Source organism: Mustela lutreola, chromosome 2 (assembly GCF_030435805.1).
Source record: "Mustela lutreola isolate mMusLut2 chromosome 2, mMusLut2.pri, whole genome shotgun sequence".
Classification (NCBI taxonomy): Eukaryota; Metazoa; Chordata; class Mammalia; order Carnivora; family Mustelidae; genus Mustela; species Mustela lutreola.
Window position 1 is genome coordinate 83668966 of NC_081291.1, and position 21540 is coordinate 83690505.

The 21540-nt window shown below is 39.8% G+C and overlaps 1 long non-coding RNA gene across 1 annotated transcript in view; it reads right to left on the minus strand.

Annotated features, from left to right (window-relative positions):
* Positions 1-15220: 15220 nt before the first annotated feature.
* LOC131824491 (uncharacterized) overlaps positions 15221-21540 on the minus strand; it is a 29978-nt gene continuing 23658 nt past the window's right edge. Inside the window, exon 3 of the long non-coding RNA XR_009350878.1 lies at positions 15221-15910. This is a non-coding gene — a long non-coding RNA (uncharacterized LOC131824491). The remainder of the gene's footprint in view (positions 15911-21540) is intronic.

Genomic DNA, 21540 nt, shown 5'->3' on the forward strand with positions numbered 1-21540 from the left:
TTACACCACACACAAAAATAGACTCAAAATGGATGAAGGACCTCAATGTACGAAAGGAATCCATCAAAATCCTTGAGGAGAACACGGGCAGCAACCTCTTCGACCTCTGCCGCAGCAACATCTTCCTAGGAACAACGCAAAAGGCAAGGGAAGCAAGGGAAAAAATGAACTACTGGGATTTCATCAAGATCAAAAGCTTTTGCACAGCAAAGGAAACAGTTAACAAAATCAAAAGACAACTGACAGAATGGGAGAAGATATTTGCAAACGACATATCAGATAAAGGACTAGTGTCCAGAATCTATAAAGAACTTAGCAAACTCAACACCCAAAGAACAAATAATCCAATCAAGAAATGGGCAGAGGACATGAACAGACATTTCTGCAAAGAAGACATCCAGATGGCGAACAGACACATGAAAAAGTGCTCCATATCACTCGGCATTAGGGAAATACAAATCAAAACCACAATGAGATATCACCTCACACCAGTCAGAATGGCTAAAATCAACAAGTCAGGAAATGACAGATGCTGGCGAGGATGCGGAGAAAGGGGAACCCTCCTACACTGTTGGTGGGAATGCAAGCTGGTGCAGCCACTCTGGAAAACAGCATGGAGGTTCCTCAAAATGTTGAAAATAGAACTGCCCTATGACCCAGCAATTGCACTATTGGGTATTTACCCTAAATATACAAATGTAGTGATCCAAAGGGGCACATGCACCCGAATGTTTATAGCAGCAATGTCCACAATAGCCAAACTATGGAAAGAACCTAGATGCCCATCAACAGATGAATGGATCAAGAAGATGTGGTATATATACACAATGGAATACTATGCAGCCATCAAAAGAAATGAAATCTTGCCATTTGCAACAACATGGATGGAACTAGAGCGTATCATGCTTAGCGAAATAAGTCAAGCGGAGAAAGACAACTATCATATGATCTCCCTGATATGAGGAAGTGGTGATACAACATGGAGGCTTAAGTGGGTAGAAGAAGAATAAATGAAACAAGATGGGATTGGGAGGGAGACAAACCATAAGTGACTCTTAATCTCACAAAACAAACTGAGGGTTGCCGGGGGGAGGGGGTTTGGGAGAAGGGGGTGGGATTATGGACATTGGGGAGGGTATGTGATTTGGTGAGTGCTGTGAAGTGTGTAAACCTGGTGATTCACAGACCTGTACCCCTGGGGATAAAAATATATGTTTATAAAAAATAAAAAATTAAAAAAAAAAAATTAAGATGACACAAAGGAATAGAAAGATATTCCATGCCCATGAATAGGAAGAACAAATATTGCTAAAATGTCTATACTACCCAAAGCAATCTACACATTTAATGCAATCCCTATCAAAATATAAGCAACACTTTTCACAGAACTGGAACAAACAATCTTAAAATTTGTATGGAACCATAACAGACGCCAAATAGCCAAAAACTATCCTGGAAAAAAAAAAAAAAACAGAAGTATCACAACTGCAGACTTCAAGTTATATTACAGAGCTCTAGTAATTAAAATACTATGGTACTGGCACAAAAATAGACACATAGATCAACAGAACAGAATAGAAAGTCCAGAAATAAACCCACAGTTATATGCTCAATTAATATTCAACAATGGAGTCAAGAACATGCAAGGGGGGAAAAACAGTCTTTCCAAGAAACTGTGTTGGAAAAACTAGACAGCTACATACAAAAGAATGTATTCTTTCTTACACCATACACAAAAATAAATTCAAAAAGGATTCAGGGCCTAAATATGAGAACCGAAATTATAAAAATCCTAAAAGAGAGCATAGGGAGAAATTTTTCTGGTATCAGCCATAACAACATCTTTCTAGATATGTCTCCTGAGGTAAGAAAAACAAAAGCAAAAATAAACTATTGAAACTACATCAAAATAAAAAGCTTCTTCGCAGAAAAGGAAATAGTCAACAAAACCAAAAGATGAGCTATTGAATGGGAGTAGATATTTGCAAATGACATAGCCAGTAAAGGCTTAGTATCCAAAATATATAAAGAATATATACAACCCAACACCCAAAAACCAAATAATCCAATATAAAAATGGACAGAAAATATTAACAGACTTTTCACAAATGTACAGATGGCCAGTAACACATGAAAAGATGCTCAACATCATTCATATCAGAGAAATGCTAATCAAAACCACAATGAGATATCACCTCATTATCTGTCAGAATAGTTAAAATCAAAAACACAGGAAACAAGTGTTGCCAAGGATATGGAAAAACTGGAACCTTTAGTACTGTTGGTGAGAATGCAAACTGATACAGCCACTGTGGAAAGTCCCTCAATAAATTAAAAATAAATCTACTAGGGGTGCCTGGGTGGTTCAGTGGATTAAAACCTCTGCCTTCAGCTCAGGTCATGATCCCAGGGTCCTGGGATTGAGCGCTGCATCGGGCTCTCTGCTCAGCAGAAAGCCTGCTTCCCCCCCTCCCCCCGCCACTCTGTCTGCCTCTTTGCCTACTTGTGATCTCTGTCTGTCAAATAAATAAATAAAATCTTTTTAAAAATAGATTTACTGTATGATCTAATAACTGCACTACTGGGTATTTACCTAAAGAATACAAAAATTCTAATTCAAAGAAATACATGCACCCCTATGTTTACTGCAGCATTATTTATAATAGCCAAATTATGGAAGCAACCCAAGCATCCATTGATTGATGAATGAGTAAAGAAGATATGCATATATAAACAATGGACTATTACTCAGCCATAGAAAAGAATGAAATCTTTCCATCTGCAACAACATGAATGGAGCTAGGGAGTATTATGCTAAGTAAAATAAGTCAGTCAAAGACAAAATACCGTATGATTTCACTCATATGTGGCATTTAAGAAACAAAACACATGAGCAAAGGGAAAGAAAAGAGACAAACCAAAAGCAGATTCTTTACTATAGAGAACAAACAGACAGTTACAAGATGGGAGGTGGGTGGTGGGGATGGGTGAAATAGGTGAAGATTAAGAGTACACTTAACCACGATGAGCACTGAATAAGACACGGACTTATTGAATCACCTGAAATGAATATAACATTGTATGTTAACTATACTGAAACTAAATTTACACACACACACACACACACACACAATTATTTATTTATTTATTTATTTATTCTTTATATATATAATTTTTTAAAAAATTTTAAATAAAACAAGGCTCCAAGGTTGCCATTATTATCATCTTATTGTAAAAGAGTAAACCAAAGCTCAAGGAGGTTAAGTAAACCTCTTAGGATCACACAGCTACTAAATATCAGAAACAGCATTTAAAGCCAAGTGTGTTAATTCCAAAGTCCACACATGGGCCACTATACTTTGAGCTCAAAGCAAATCATGAAAAATGTGACTGCAGGCTGGAGATGCTTTGAGTGTTAAGAAATGGGTGGACTCAGTACAGCCTAGGACTTCTGGGGAAATTTTCAAAGGGCCAAGGGAGACTTCCTCATCTCTAAATGCTGCCTGGTTTATTAAAAGCTCATTAAGTACAATACTCCTAATGTAAAAGCTACTGGAGATTCCAGCATGACAGATTCTGAGGTCAATATTAAGGCAATGGGTCCAAACTAAAGTCTTACACAAAAGAGCATTAATGCTAATTCCTACACAAATAAAAAGGCTTTGCTCTAAGGACAAAACACTTTGTAAATATTTTCCATCAATTCCCACAGGTACCTTTATCAGTTGTAAAAATGTGCTTCAGACAAAGTTTAAAACAGCAAAAATCAGCTTCTTAAACATCAACTGTCCAAACAATACTTAGTTTAAATTTCCTTGATTCGAAATACATCATTCAATCTACCCATTAGCTTCTAGGAAATAAAACTGAATAAAATAATCACTACAAAAACAACATTAGGGGCACCTGGGTGGCTCAAGTGTCTGCCTTTGGCTCAGGTCATGATCCCAGCGTCCTGAGATGGAGCCCCATATCGGGCTCTCTGTGCAGCGGGGACCCTACTTCTCCCTCTCCAGCTCCCCTGTGTTTGTGTTCTCTCTCTCCCTATCTTTCTGTGTCATCAATAAATAAAATCTTTAAAAAAAATAAAAATTCCAACCAGAAATGAACATATGCAAGATTCAAAATGTGTTTTTTCTATCCCTACATATAAGGAAAATTGAAATCAATTTCCTCTCCTCTCCTTTGTCTTCTTCTTTTATCATCTAATCATCATCTCTCCTAAACTAGTGATGAATAGTCTTCTGAGTATATTTCACCAACTTTTTACAATATCATTCTGGCTTGAAATAACAAGCTAGAAATGGGACAGTCTGTGGCAGCTTAATTCACATGGATAAAATAGTGCAATCATGAAATCCAAATCAGGCATGTCACCTCATATAAATACAGTACCTAGAAAAAAGCAGAAACCAATGAATGACAGCAAGATTAACAGGTACACTCACTACCATGGACAGGTGTCTTATTAATTTGGTTTCTGGCAGACATGCTTTTGAGTCTTGGAAGGTGGGGCAGGGATAGAGGTTGTAGATTATATGTAGGGATTGAAAAGGAGGAGAGAAAACCTATATATCATCCACTCCTAGTAACAGAGAAATGCCCTAGCTAGTGTATAACAGTGTGGAAAAAAAAAATTGGGAAAATAGAGAAGGAGGATGTCCCCATTTTCCAACACTTGAAGATTACTGCTTTGAATAATGTGGGAAACATAAGGTATTTCTGATTTTGATGACACTAGATGATAATATCACAGTACCTGGCCGTAGTAAACAAGTGGAAACCAAGTGCTTTCCATTTATCATCTCACTTGAACCATCCTGCAAAGTGAGTATTAACATGCCATCATCATATCCCTGTCATCTCGTGAGTGGAGATGCAGCCTGCTAGGTAGCAGGTTAACTTTTTTGTGCCATGGCCCATTTTGGCACTCTTGTGAAGCCTACAAATACCTTCTTAGAATTATGTTTTTTAAATGCATAAAATAAAGGAAATCAATTGTCCTAAATCACACTTCTACCCATGGATTCCACTGAACATGTAAAGAATTCCTTGGTAGAGACTGAGCTGGTTCCACACAGAACAGGTGCTGGAGATGGAAAGGCCATTTACTATATAGTCACCCTGGCCCTGCTGGGCTACGTTGGGGGAAATGGCTGTATGTGAGAGAGAAACAGAGAAAGAGAACTCCACAAGTTGAGTAACTATAGTAGGACCAAGTCTGCATCATTAATGCTCACTTGACATCCAAGGGCCAAAGACCAACACAGATAAAATGCCTACAGTTAGTCTTGTCCCTAAGTGGCATTTGTGTTCTCCCACCTGTGGCTAAAGTCCTATGTGGAGGTGACCACACCACAGGCAATGACTAGACTCACAGCAGGCTCTAAGTGAGCAGGAACTAGAAGGGGATTAGATGCAATTCTGAATAGATCAACAGGGAGTAAACTAAAAGGAAGGCACAGGCCACCAGCCTTCCCCTGTTTCAGCAGCAATACCCACCCAATGGCAGCAACAGCAGCCAAAACTGGCTCATTGAGCAAGCAATACCAAGCAGGACTGACATCCAGAATTGAGAATGTATTCCTAAGGGGCTTAGGGAACTGCAGGGAGACAGCCTTGTGTTGGCCAGTCCCCTAGCAGAAAGCTAACAGCCCCTCAAATGGGATAACTGAGGAGAGCTTAATAAAGGCTCTAGTTATAAAGATGGAGGTAGGTTTAAGGGAAACCAAGAAAAGTCTGGAAGCCTAGATTAGCTGGAGACATTTACCTTCACCACCCCTAAAGAAACAAGGGAAGAAAGCGGTTACCAGAATCCAGAGAGAAGAGCAGAATAAATATCCTGACCTCACTCCATTCCACCTTGCAAATCTCCCTGATGCTTCCCATTGGCTGAATGTAACCGAAGCCCCAAGTTCCTAAATTCCTTCAGGGTCAGTCCTATAGCACAGAGCAGGGAGGAGGTGAATGAAGAGTCCACCTAGAAAGGCAAATAGGAACTATCCGAGAAACGTTTCACAAGGAGGGGGAAAGGTGTTAAAAGCCATTTGATCTGTGAAATTATTTTTACCTCATGATAAAACATAGATCAACAAAACCAACAGGAGGTATCAGTCACATCCCTTTTTGAGCCTTGGGAGGAAAAATGACTTCGTAAAGACTAATAAAAAAATAATTAGCAAAAATGAGATTCAAACTCAAGTCTTCTTAACAAGAGCCCACACTTTTAGCCACTCTGATACAATGCCTCCAAGAGTTATATTTTAAAACTTGAATTCTCAGACTGCAACAGGACTTGGACATAACCCATTCTCATCTCACTGTTCAAAATATTTTTTTTTCTAAAACTATAACATATGGGCATTTTCATGTAAAACCATCTTCTATGAGAGAATTATAAACTCTTTATATGAGGACAAGCAGTACAGAAAGTGGTCTATGTTTGGAAATAGTCAACCCAAAATAAGAAATAAATTATTGTTTGAAAGAGTAGGTTTGCTTGTCTCAGTCTGGGCAAAGCTTCAGTTTTCAAAAATCCATAAAGATTAAAATGAGGTCTCAGAAGAAGCCAACATTACTGATTGTATGAAAGTTTAGAAATCAAGGCTGATTAGGCAAAATTCCATTCTGCAGACTTTATACTCAGTGAGCAAAAGAGAGGGTTCTTGTCTTTCCTTAGTAACTTTTTTTAAAAGGAATGCATTCAGTAGCTACCTGATACCAAGGAAACGGTCTAGTTCCAAAAGCATAACCACTTCTTCTGTTTTACCAGATTAACAACAGTATATTCTCTTCTCAAGTATTTTCCTGTTCTCCTAATCCAGTAAAGGTTAATTAACATCCAATTCCTTTTCACACTCATAGCCAAGAATCTCCATACATTTCTACATTCATTCTATATGTATATATTTCTAGGCAAGTTCAGGTCTTTTTAGAGTCTGTAATAGGGAGGATTCTAGAAAGATGTTTAGCAGACCACCAGGTCAGACACCACAGCCTGAAAAAGAAGCACCTCAGCTCAACAGAATCAAACAGAAAAAGAGGATAACCTCTTCTCCACCATCTTGGTGTAGACAGATGGAAGCCAAGAACAGCAATCATGCCAGAAATAAGGAAAAGAGAAAAAATGTAAAGCAAAAAAGAAGACCAGGGTCTCCTGGATGGCTCAGCCTCTGCCTTCGGCTCAGATCATGATCTCAGGGTCCTGGGAATCGAGCCCCATATCAGGCTCCCTGCTCAGCGGGAAGCCTCCTTCCTCCTCTCTCTCAGCCTGCCTCTCTGCTTACTTGTGATCACTCTCTCCGTCAAATAAATAAATAAAATCTTAAAAAAAAAAAAAAAGTAAGACCAGAAATCCAAAGTCACTTGCCACTTATTTTCTTAGACTAAGTTTCAAAGTTAACTTCTTTAAAAAAAAAAAAAAAAAAAAAAAAAGGCTCTGTAACATTTAAGAGATCCTGTTGCATCATTGAACATGTCTTCAAAGCCCGTAGAAACAGATCAGGTTCTAATCCAGGCCCTAATACTTAGTCCCAGTTGTGTGTCCAGTTTGGCAAATTTAGTCTCTCTGGAGCCTCAATTGTCCAACTATATAAAGGAGGAGTCACAATGCCCAAATCGCAGGGCTACTGTGAGAGTTGCATGAGATTTCCTGCCTCTTTTTTAACAAACCTAAAAGCTTTATGAATAAAATCTAATTTTCTCTAAGTTCAACTTTGCCTAAGACAGGCTCTAGAAATACTGAAAATTTACTTGAGGGAGTCTAAGAACACCTATGGGAAAAATTAAGATACCAGCACTAAAATACAGACCCTCCATTGTATTACAAATATTTGCTTCCAGTTGATGATGGAAACAAAATTAGTCTATTTGTTCTACATAGGCTTCCAGAATACATCTCACCAATCATATCACATTTCTCTGTCTAGTTTCCTCTTAGACTGCACATATCTAGAGGCAAGCACTTTATCTTTTACTTCTACAATCCCAACACACAGTGTAAGAGTTGGCACATCCAGTATGCCCAATAAGTATTTATTGAATGGATAGACAGATGGATGGACACATGAATTATTGCCCTCCAGCCTGTCACAGGAATGTTTTAGAAAGCAAAGGAAATATGTATGTGGAAGTACTTTGGATATTAAAAAGGATTTCAAAAGAGTTCAGTGAGCTGTCTTGGTTTTCTCAGTCCATAAGAAGAAGATGGCAAGTGTTTTTCAAGGCAGGAAAGAAGATGACTTACACACTAACGTTAAGGGAAAGAGGTAAAATTGAACTGCAATGCTGCTGCTCATCAATGTGCAACCCTGGCCATGTTTCTAAGTCATTCACAAAAGTAAAGTTATAAATTTGTCAGTCATGATTTTGTTCAGGAAACCAGAAATCATTTGAGGCATTCTGAACAAGAAGGGATTTAATACTAGAAATTAGAACCTTACAAAACACTGGAGGGACTGAGGGAATAAAGGTAAGGGAGAGCTGCCACTACAATTCAGGAAATTAGGAAGTGCAGAAATTGCAGAAAAGTACTGTCCGTGATCTCAACTGCAAAAGAAAGGAAAGGAAAGGGAAAGAAAAAGAGTTATGTACACAAGCTTCTCCTTCAGAGGGCAAGCCAGTGCACTTTATGTATATAAATTCCCCTATACTTTTTAGCAAGTTGTTGCCTCTCAGAACCAAATTTACTATTCTTGTCTGCTCTATGAAAATGAATCTGGGCCTTTAAATATTTTTCCTTAGCCTACTGACTAGATGTTAAGTTTTGTCAGTAGGGGCACTGGAGAGATTGCAGGAAGAAGTTTGCACCCTGGTTTGGTATATTCTCTTGCCAGATCCAGCACCCAGTTCCTCCTGCAGGAGCAGCTTTTCCAGCATTAAAAATCTAGCTTTTATAGTATAAATGATTTCCTCAACTCCCAGCTCCCATAGTGTAGATTACCTACAGCACCAGCATCCAGCTTCCCCTGGTACCCCCTAGGCAGTTTTGTAGCTGTGCACCTTCTGTGAGACTCCTCTCCATGAACAGATTTCCCTGAAACCCTAGAGGGCATATTTCCTGCAAATTTGACCAGATGGGTCCCATAGCAACCTCTCAATTATTCGGCAACCCATGGCCACACCTTCTCCAACAAGGATCTGGAGCTCAGTGTTGAAAGGGATGAGCTCATCCTCAGGCACCAGACCTCAACCACAGGGGTGGTGACTCATTTGTATATTATTTAGAGATCGCTCTACTTCTTACCAATTCTTCATTACACAATCCTCTGTTATAGTTAATAATTCTTTATATTAAACTTTCCCTATACAAATTGCTATATGATTTCTTTCCCTTTTTTGAATCAGACCATTTTATCCTTCAATAATGTTTTAGTATATCAGTATGTAAAATAATTCATTATATGCAATGACTCACTTCCCTCTCTATCCTCACCACTCTTATCATTACTATTTAACATAGTACTAGAAGTCTTAGCCTCAGATCAGACAACAAAAGGGAATAAAAGGCATCCAAATTGGCAAGGAAGTCAAACTTACACAATTTGCAGATGACATAATTCTCTATGGAGAAAACCCAAGAGACTTCAACAAAAAATTTACAACTCATACATGAATTCAGCAAAGTTACAGGACATTAAGTCAATGTGAAGAAATCATTTGCATTTCTATATACCAATAATAAAGCATCAGAACAAGAAATCAAGGAATCCATCCCATTTGCAATTGCACCAAAATCAATAAAATACCTAGAAATAAACCTAACTAAAGAGGTAGAAGATCTGTACTCTAGAAACTATAGAACACTTAAGGAAAAAATTGAAGAGGGCGCAAAGAAATGGAAAAGCATTCTATGCTCATGGATTAGAAGAACAAACATTGTTAAAATGTCTATACTACCTAAAGCAATTTTCACATTTAATGCAATGCCTATCACAATACCACCAGCACTTTTCAGAGTTAGAACAAACAATCCTAAAATTTGTATGGAACCACAAAAGACCCCAAATAGCCAAAGCAATCTTGAAAAAGAAAAAACTAGAGGCATCACAATTCTGGATCTCAAGCTATTATTACAAAACTGTGATCATCAAGGCAGTATGGTACTGGCACAGAAACAGACACAGACACAGACACATAGATCAATGGAACAGGATAGAAAACCCAGATTTGGACGCGCAACTGTATGGTCAGCTAATCTTTGACAATACTGGAAAGAATAGCCAATGGAAAAAAGATGGTCTCTTCAACAAATGGTGTTAGGAAAACTGGATAGCCACACGCAGAAGGAAACTGGACCACTTTCTTATACCATACGCAAAAATAAATTCCAAATGGATGAAAGACCCGGGGCACGTGGGCAGCTAAATCAGTTAAGCAGCCAACTCTTGATTTTGGTTCAAGTCATGATCTCAGGGTGGTGTGCAGAATATGCCTAAGATTCTGTCTCTTCCTCTCCCTCTGCCCCTTCCGACCCCAACTCATGCCCTCTCTCTTAAAAAAAAAAAAAATGATGAAAGATCTAAAAGTGAGACAGGAAACCTCCAAAATCCCAGAGGAAAACATAGGGAGAAACCTCTTTGACCTCAGCCACAGCAACTTCTTGCTAGACAAGTTGCCAGAAGGAGGCAGGGGAAACAAAAGCAAAAAATGAACGACTGGGACTTAGATATGCAAACATATCTGATAAAGTGTTAGTACCAAAATCTATAAAGAACCTAACAAACACAACACCCAAAAACCAAATAATCCAGTTAAGAAATGGACAGAAGACATGAACAGACACTTTCCCAAAGAAGATATCCAGATGGCTAACAGACACATGAAAAGATGCACAACGTCACTCATCATCAGGGAAATCAAAACCACAATATTACCTCACACCTGTAGGAGTAGCTAAAATCAGCCACACAAGAAACAAGTGTTGACAAGGATGTGAAGAAAGAGGAATGAACCCTCTTACACTGTTGGTGGGAACGTAAACTGGTGCAGCCACTCTGGAGAACAGTATGGAGGTTCCTCAAAAAGTTAAAAACAGAACCCTATGATCCATTAATTACACTACTAGTTATGGACCCAAAGGATACAAAAATAAGATTTGAAGGGGCATATGCACCTCAACATTGATAGCAGCATTATCAACAATAGCCAAACTATGGAAAGAGCCCAAGTGATGAGTGGATAAAGAAGATGTTGGGGGGGGGGGGTATGGAATACTACTCAGCCATGAAAAACAATGGAATCCTGGGATGCCTAGGCAGCTCAGTCATTTAAGTACCCAACTCTTGGTTTCATTTCAGGTCATGAGCTCAGGGTTGTGACATTGCCCTCCACACTCAGTGCAGAGTCTGCTTGTCCCTCTCCTCCCCCTCTCCCCTCCCCCTACTCATGCTCACTCTCTCACACTCCCTCTCTCTCTCTAAAATAAATACAATCTTGTTTTAAAAAGAATAAAATCTTGCCCTTTGCAATGATGTGGATGGAACTAGTGTGTATTACGTTAAGTGAAGTAAGTTAGTCACAGAAAGACTAATGTCATATGATCTTGCTCATGTGGAATTTAAGAAAAAAAACAGATGAACATATGGGAAAGGGGGAAAATGGAGAGAAGGAAACAAACCATAAGACTCTTAGAGAACAAACCGAGGGTTGATGAAGGGAGGTGAGGGATGGGCTAGATGGGTGATGTATATTGAAGAGGGCACTTGTTATGAGTACTGGGTATTATATATAAGTGATGAATCACTGAATTCTACTCCAAAAACCAATATTGCATTGTATGTTAACTATTTAAAATTTAGATTAAAATAAAGAAGTACAACCAGTTCATTGAATAGTATGAATCAAACAGAGTGCAAGATAACATGGTTTTCTTTTTTTCCAAATACTCTCTCCATTTGTGTTATATTGTATCATTCTTTCCCATCACAACTTCTCAGGCATATCCTGTAGCTTTCTATCACTTTTAGCTATTAAAATTCCATTTTTAAACTTTGGAATAAATTTTACTGTTACCTCTTCTCCTCTAGGTCAGGCTATATCATGAGTAGAAGAGTACAGTAGTATGGTCTGCTTCTGGAGTACCTTTAATCTCTCTCCCTCCTGTGTGCAGGGATGGGGGGGATGAAGAAAGAGAAAAATATTGCTTATAACTGATGTTCAATGACTCATAAATCACATGGGGCACATCCTTTAGGAGCCCTGAAAGGGCCTCTACGTTGGAGGGTTCCTGACAGGAGGTCCAGCCCTACTCAACTTCTTTCAGATGCCCCCTTAGCTCTTGCTCCCGATTGTGCTCCCACAGCAGCTTCCTGCTGGAGTCCCACTGTCCATCAGGCACTCCTTTTGCCCTGGATATCAGCAAGCTGCTTTAAGTCACACCATCATCTCTCTCTAGTTTTCCTTTGCCCTGCCCAGGTAGGCCCAGTGTCCACCACCAAATCCTAATCCACTGCCTTAGCACTCCTCCATCTGAGGAATGGGATGCCCAACTCCCATTCTTGCAGATGCCTCCAATTCCTGAATTTAAATCTTTTCTAGTTGCACCTTCACTTGGCTTAGGGAAAAAAGAGAGCAAACATGGGAGAGCCACAGCATTCCCTACCAGGCCGACAACCTACAATTCCAAAAATGAACCCCTTCTACTCTTCCAAGTCATTTAGTCCCTAGAGCCATGTGTTTGGGGATAACATTTCCAAGTCAACTCTTCCTCAGAAGGTCCTGGAGTAGCTATTAGGCCCAACTGTTGGCAGCTCTTCTTTTAAAAAAGAGAGAGGGGGGCACCTAGGTGGCTCAGTGGATTAGGGCCTCTGCCTTTGGCTCAGGTCATGATCCAGGGTCCTGGGATCGAGCCCCACAATGGGATCTCTGCTTGGTGGGGAGCCTTCCTCCTCTGTCTCTCTCTCTCTCTGTCTGCCTCTCAGTCTACTTGTGATCTCTGTCTGGTCAAATAAATGTCAAATAAAATCTTTTAAAAATAAATAAAAATAAATAAAAATTTAAAAGAGAGATTTTATTTATTTGAGAGAGAGATAGCAAGAGAGAGGGGGAGAGGGAGAAGCAGGTTCCACATTGAGTAGGGAGCCTGACATAGGGCTCCATCCCAGGATTCTGGGATCATGACCTGAGCCAAAGGCAGATGCTTAACTGATTGAGCCACCTAGGTGCCCCGGCATTTCTTATACTGTGAAAGACTTACCATCACTTTCAACCCCAAATGGATCCTATTGATAATTCTAGAGAGGAAGTCCCTGTCAACCTCCTGATACTCAAGGAAATGCCAATTAAAATACAGCATCACATTTTTTAAAGGTTTTATTTATTTATTTATTTGTCAGAGAGAGACGGAGAGTGCATAAGAGGGGGAGTGGCAGGCAGAGATAGACGCAGGCTCCTGCTGAGCAAGGAGCCCAATATGGGACTCAATCCCAGGACCCTGAGATCATGACCTGAGCCAAAGCCAGATGCTTAGCTGATGCTTAGCGGATCCAGGTGTTCCTAGAATACAGCATGATTAGCACCACAGTAGCAATGCTCTATGGGTACCTAACTCAGGCTTGAGACAGTTTTTACGGAGTAGGTAATATCCAAGTTGAGTCCTACAAGCCGTGTAGGTTTATCTAAACACCAAGTATGGGGAGAAGGTACCCAAAAGAGAGAAGAACTCATATGGAAGTCTGGAGGATAGAGAGGCTTTCCCCCCAGGAATTGCAAGTTTTTCCTGCAACAAGTATTACCAGCATCTACAGTGTACCAGGTATTGTGCTGAGCGATGGAGTAGTATAGTAGAAAGCAAAACACCACAAAAATCCTGACCTTATAATGCTTATTATACTGGTGGAAGGGAGAGGGCAAGATAGGGAGCAGAGATAAATGAAGTTTCAGGGGAAAGGGGGAGAGATACAAAGGGCCTTAAAGCCTAGTCAAGAAATTTTGGCTTATCTGAGAGCATGGGAATACCACTGATTTTAAGCAGAGGAGAAATGTGATAGGTTTGCATTATATCACTCTGTTTCAGAGTATTTTCCTTTGTATTTCCCATAAAAATTCTCACATTCATTTTTCTTTTTTTTTTTAATAAGACTTTATTTATTTATTTATTTGTTTGTTTGTTTATTTATTTGACAGACAGAGACCACAAGTAGGCAGAGAGGCAGGCAAAGAGAGAGGGGAAGCAGGCTTCCTGCCGAGCAGAGAGCCCAATTCAGGGCTCGATCCCAGGACCCCGGGATCATGACCCTAGCTGAAGGCAGAGGCCCCAACCCACTGAGCCACCCAGGCGCCCTCTACATTCATATTTCAAGACTAGCACAATCCTCTTGGTATACCTGATAAAAGTAACATAGGAAAGAATCTCAATTACAAATGCAGGCACAAAAATCCTAATGACACTGCAGCAGTTAGTTATAAATTCAGCAAAGAATACAGATAGGAGCTCATATTATAGATAAGTAAAAATAAATTTCAAGTCAATAAGAAGTCTCAATAATAATGAACTATAAAAACACTGGAAGGAAATATAGAAGGATATTTTATAATCCTAAAGGGGGAAGACTTTTTAAAAGATTTTATTTATTTATTTGACAGACAGAGACCACAAGTAGGCAGAGAGGCAGGCAGAGAGAGAGGAGGAGGAAGCAGGCTCCCCGCTAAGCAGAGAGCCCGATAGAGGGCTCAATCCCAGGACCCTGGGATCAGGACCCGAGCCAAAAGCAGAGGCCTTAACCCACTGAGCCACCCGGGCGCCCCAAGGGGGAAGACATTTTTAAAATGTAACACAAATATTGATTTGATTACTATTCAAATCATTAAGCATGTAAGAGGCAAAATTTTACATGAAATTTGGTATCACAACTAGGAAAATAATTACGATGTATGTGACTACAAATGGGCAATTACATATAAAGCTCTCACAAATCAACATAAAAAAGTTTAATTTCACTCTCAATAAAATAAGGGCAGTGTAAGGGCCTGGTTAGCCAGAGGAACTTAGTTGTAAACCCCGGATATAGGGGCGGGCCAGGCCTGATGAAGACATCCAATCAGTGGGGCACGCATATATTTACTGTGGTGAGTTGAAATCCCATTGGCCACCTGTGTGCGGCCAGGCTCAACCACCTACATAAAGGTTAGTCTGTGAGGCTGAGTAGGAGGAGTTAGAATAGCCGTTGGAATAGCCCTTAGGGTGATCTTCAGGAGAGTCGGAGCATTGTGGTCATCATGGTCGTCCTGGTCATCGTAGTCATAGGCAGCAACGCCCCGGCCAACAGCCTCACCACCAGCAGCCTTGCCACCAGCAGCCTCACTGGAGCGGCACCATTCTGGGGAGCGGCCCCATCCAGGGAGTGGCCTTGTCGGAGCAACCTCATTCCCGGGAGCGGCCCTGTCTGGGGAGCGGCCTCGTAGGCAGCGGCCTCATCTGGAGCGGCCTCGTCAGGAGCAGCATCATGGGGAGTAGAGTCTGAGTCATCAGGGCTATCGTCCTCGTTGTCGTCGTCTCTGCGTCATCAGGGTTGTCGTCCTCGTCATCGTTGCCTTTTCGTCGTTGGGGGTGGCCTCATCCAGAGCAGCCTCATCAGCGAGCGGCCTCATCCAGAGTGGCCTTGTTGGGGTCGTCGTCACCTTTTCGAGTGGCCTCGTCTGGGGAGCTGCCTCGTTGGCCAGCGGCCTTGTCCTGGGAGCAGCCTTGTCCTGGGAGCAGCCTCGTCCAGAGTGGCCTCATCTGCAGAGTGGCCTCGTCCTGAGCAGCCTCATCCAGAGCGGCCTTCTTGGGAGTGGCCTTGTCGGGGTCATCGTCTTCGTCTCTTCGTAAGAGATGGCCCCTACCAGTCAGTTTGATTTTCGATGCTTGGCGCAAAATAAAGCTTTGTTTGATTTTCGCTTTGTGTCAGTCTGGTTCCTTTGACCACGGACCCTAACAGGCAGAAGATATAAACAAACATTCTTAGTGAAAGAAATATAAATCAATATTATGAAAGACTTATAAAAGATGTTTCACATTTAAAAGTAAAACCTAAAATTGCATTACAATCTTTTTTTTTTTTTTTTCAGCTTTATCGAGATATAGTTTTCTCGGGTTTTTTGCTTCACTGTTGCTGAAATTTCTTAAGGGGCCACTTGATCTCTCCCAGAACTGTATTTGTTCACAGATAGCTGTCTAATTGTTGATCTTTTGGGGGGACAGAGGCAGGGGTCTTCTACCTCACCATCTTAGGATGTCTTACACTGTCTTTTTTAGTAATCACATTTACAGACTTATATCACACCCTTTAATGTTTGTCATGAACCAAATGCTCTAGGACTTTTTTTTTCACAAATTAATACCAAACTGGGTTTTCCTCCATTCTATGCTGGTGTGTTTGCTCTTTTGAAGCTAAATTCCAGGTCTTTATTTCAATTACACTCAAATTTCAAAATGATCTTAATAGGTCTGAATTCTGGGCTAAATTGAACAATCATAATTTCCTATCTGTCATGCCAGTTCTCAATTCCAGGTTATTTTGTATTCCGAGTCATTTTTCTTAAAGATGATTATCTCAGGAACAAAGATAGAAAACAGATACATTTAGATCAAAGGAGGAAACCACAGCACAATCTGTGGATGGGAGAGGGCTTCTGTGAAGGTGGGAACTGCCCCCAAGAGAGGCCCAAGCTTTGAGATGGCCAAAAAGGGTACACAAAGGAAAGGCAATCAACCACATGCCAGGTGACATTAACAGGTAATACCCCAGGTGGTTCATCCCACACCACCTATGCCAAGCAGAATGGAGCAGATGGATGGCAGCTTGGGTAAAAGAGGCCATACATTGTCTGGGGTGGCAGGAGAAACCTAGAACACCATCAGATAAGTGAATCCTAGAATCCTACCAACATCACATCTTAACTCTCTCTCCATTAGAGGCAATAAGATATACAACAGGAAATCTCAACTATCCAGGTGAGTACAGAATCAATAATATTCTAATATTTATAGGAAGCTGACAGCAGGAAAAGGAGATATTAAACTCAACAAACAGAACTAACACCCAAAGAGAAAAAGTTAATGGAAAGCCAGGCAGAAACATTAAAAGAATTATTGGGGAAAGAACCAATTAGAGATCTTTGGAAATAATAAAAATAAATAGCAATTATTATCTATAAAATAGATGTAGCTGAGGAGCAATTAATAAGCCAAGAAATTCAGAATGCAGCCCAATTTTTCAAGGGAATTAAAAATATGAAATAAAAGTCAGTGTCATTGGGGCGCCTGGGTGGCTCAGTGGTTTGGGCTGCTGCCTTCGGCTCGGGTCGTGATCTCGGGGTCCTGGGATCGAGCCCCGCGTCGGGCTCCCTGCTCCGCGGGAAGCCTGCTTCCCTCTCTCTCTCTCTCTCTGCCTGCCTCTCTGCCTACTTGTGATCTCTGTCTTTCAAATAAATAAATAAAATCTTTAAAAAAAAAAAAAAAGTCAGTGTCATTTATGCTGCATTCTCTTGATAAGAAATGAATCTCAGGTTGGTTAACCAGCCCAGATTCAAGGGGAGGGGACCACACAAAACTGGAAGGGATGACTCATTGGGAGCATCATTGTGACAACCATTCCCCAAGCTTTCCCATAACTCTGTGTCTCTATTATCACCTGTCATGTGATGTTACAATTCAGTTGTCAGCCTCCCCATTAGACTATGAACGTCATAAGGGAAGAACCATCTCACTCATCTTTCATAGCCACAGTAGCTGCCTCAAGTCCTAGCACATAGCCGGTGCTTACTAAAGGTTTGTGGAATTAAATTATTCCGTTGCAATCGTCCAGAGTACATAGAGTCAGAGTACCTAGTTCTAAAGATAGTTCTGGACCATGTGGGCTGTATCTCTAAAGAAAGTAAATTAAATCAATTACTGTCGATGTAAAGGTAACCAACAGAAGAACTAAAGGAGAACGTGTAATTTCCAAGACATTACAGGGAAGGGGGAAACAGAAAACGTAATCAATTTAACAAAAGCCTTTTACATATCTCACTCAGAAATTTACATATAGACAAAACATGGTAATATAACATGGTTATATTATTTATATCTGCCATCAGACTTGAACTGAAGATATAAAAAGAGAACTTTGCAGTCAACAATTTGTGAGCAAACACATGTCATTTTTACAAAAACTATGTATCAGGCCACACCAAAAAAACCCTGAAAATTTTCAAAATGCAAACATCATCTAGATCATATTATAACATAATTTAAAATTCATAAAACAAAACAATTGATAGTCACTTCCCACCCACTCCTCAACCAAAGAATCTAACATAAAATGTGAAATCTTAAAAAATGTCTGGGTACACGTGAAAAGATGCACATCACTCATCATCAAGGAATAGAAATCAAAACCACAATAATATATCACCTCAACCTGTCAGAATGTCTAAAGTTAACAACACAAGAAATAAGAGGTGTTGGCAAGGTTGCAGAGAAAGGGGAACCCTCTTTCATTCTTGGTAGGAATGCAAACTGGCACAGTCACTGGAGAACAGTATGGAGGTTCCTCAAAAAGTTAAAAATAGAGCTATCCTACAATTTACCCAAAGGATACAAAAATACAGATTCAAGGGATACATGTACCCCAATGTATATAGCAGCATTATCAACAATAGCCAAATTATGGAGAGAGTGCAAATGTCCATTGACTAATGAATGGATAAAGAAGATGTGGGGTGTGTGTGTGTGTATACAGAGAGAGAGAGAGAGAGAGAGAGAGAGAGAGAGAATGGAATATTACTCAGCCATCAAAAATGAAATTTTGCCATTTGCAAGGATGTGCATGGAGCTAGTGTATATTATGCTAAGTGAAATACATCAGTCAGAGAAAGATAAATACCATATGATTTCACTCATGTGATTTTGTGAAACAAAATAATGTGGATTATGTGGATTTGGGAAACAAAACAGATGAAAGTGTGAGAAGGGGGAGAAAAAAGAGAGGAAAGAAGGGGAGGCAAACCATAAAAGACTCTTAATGATAAACAACAATCAGAGGGTTGATGGAGGGAGGTCAGTGGGGAGCAGGCTAGATGGATGATGAGTATGAAAGAGGACACTTGTTATGATGAACACTGTGTGTTGTATGTAAGTGATGAATCACTGAATTCTGCTCCAGAAACCAATATTGCACTGTATGTTAACTACCTAAAATATAAATAAAAAATAAAGTTCAGTAAAAAAATTTTTTAATGTCAGTAAAAGAAGAAATAAATTAGAAATTAGAAACCTAAGTAGAACACTAACCATAAAAAATATAAATTAAAAAATCTAATTGTATCGGGTCCATTTGATTTTATAGGTGTTCTGTCAAGCTTTCAAGGTCATAATTTCCAAGCTACATAAACAATTCCAGATCACAGATAAGGGTGAAAAGATTTTTAATTAGTATTATGAAGTTAGCATAATGCTGATATCAAAACCAGAAAAAGAGGGGCACCTGGGTGGCTCAGTCAGTTAAGAGTACAACTCTTAATCTCAGCCCAGGTCTCAATCTCCAAGTCATGAGTTCAAGCTCTGCACTGGGCTCCATGCTGGGTGTGGAGCCTACTTTAAAAACACACAGAGGGGCACCTAGGTGGCTCAGTGGGTTAAGGCCTCTGCCTTCGGCTCAGGTCGTGATCCCAGTGTCCTGGGATCAAGCCCCACATCTGGCTCTCTGCTCTGAAGCAAGCCTGCTTCCTCCTCTTTCTGTCTACTTGTGATCTTTGTCTGTCAAATAAAAAAATAAAATCTTTAAAAAATAAAAATAAAAACATACAGAAAAAGAATACACATGTATGAATATATAGGCAGAATGTTTACATAAGAGAATATATAAATATATATATATTTATAAATATATAAATATAAATATATATATATATATATAAATATATAAATAATGGAAAATTACTACTGATTCCAAGAAGTCAATGTTAGGTCACATTTTTAAAATTTTACATACTGAATGACATTAATAGATCAAAAAAGAAAACACACATAAACATTTCAAAAGATGATAGAGGGGCACCTGGGTGGCTCAGTTGGTTAAATAGTCTGCCCTCAGCTCAGGTTGTGATCTCCAAATGATGAGATCTGCTCATCAGGAAGTCTGCTTCTCTCTCTCTCTCTCTCTCTCTCTCTCTCTCTCCCCCTCTATTTCTACACCCCCAAAACAAAATTTTTTTAAAGTGGTGAATTTAGTAAAATTCTGTCTCTTGAATGGTGAGAGTTCTTCCCAGTTCTCTTTCCCAGCCAAACTCCCAGAACTCCCATAATAATGGAGAAACCTCCAAAGCACAGGACAGACAGATTCGTCTCAGGAGAAATCGCACAGGCCCAGAGAAAGGACATCCAGTTACTAAAATCTCAGGATCTCCCAGGGAAAAAGCCAGCTCACCACTCAATCACCATATGATGGAGTCCAGCAATGAACGAGCCTGACCCCCACCCAACACACACACAGGTCTGCCAGTTTTCAGCACCTCATTCTTCATTCTTACAGACCCATGTCTCAGTAATACTTGACATTTAAAGGAAGCCTTGAACATAAAACAGAGGGCAAAACAAATAAATAGGAAAAGGAACTGGAAGAAACTGAGCTATGCACAACATTAAAAAAAACAATTTGTAGAAAAACACTTAAAATGAATAGACACAGAGTCATAGGAGACATTGTCACATCCACAAACCAAATACAGGCTGCTATTTTTAAAAAGCAAGAACAAGAAAGAGAAAGAGCCCTTGGAAACTACAACTGTGATAGTGACAATTGAAATTTAATAGGAAGTTCAGAAAAGTCAACAAAAGAGATACCCCAGATGATAAATAAAAGGAAAGGACATAAAATAATCAAAAAGCAGAGAAGAGAGTAAGAGAATTAGAGGTTCAATCTGTGAGATTCACTATCCAAATACAAGGAGTTCCAGATATAAGGATGGGACTGGAGGGGAGGAAAGTGGGTAATGGGAAAAAGAACTATACAAAATAAAAGAAGAAAACCTTCAGAATTGGAACATGTGACTCTCTGGATAGAAACAGCCATGTATTGGCTAAAACTAACATTCAAGAAACAACAGATGTTCACAAGGATTTGGGAAAAGGGGAATCCTCTCACACTGCTGGTGGGAACACAAACTGCTGCAGCCACTCTGGAGAGCAGTATGGAGGTTCCTCAAAAAGTTAAAAATGGAGCTACCCTATGACCAAGGGATTGCACTACTAGGTATTTATCCAAAGGATACAGATTCGAAGGGGCACATGCACCACAACAGTTATAGCAGCATTATGAACAACAGCCAAACTATACAAAGAGCCCAAAGTGTTCAACTGGTGGATAAAGAAGATGTGGCACACATATACAATGGAATACCACTCAGCCATCAAAAAGAATGAAATCTTGCCATTTTCAAAGATATGGTTGGAGCCAGACTGTATTATGTTAAGTGAAGTCAGTCAGTCAAAGACAAATACCATATGATTTCACTCATATGTGGAATTTAAGAAAGAAAATAGAGAAACATATAGGAAGGGAAGGAAAAATAAAATAA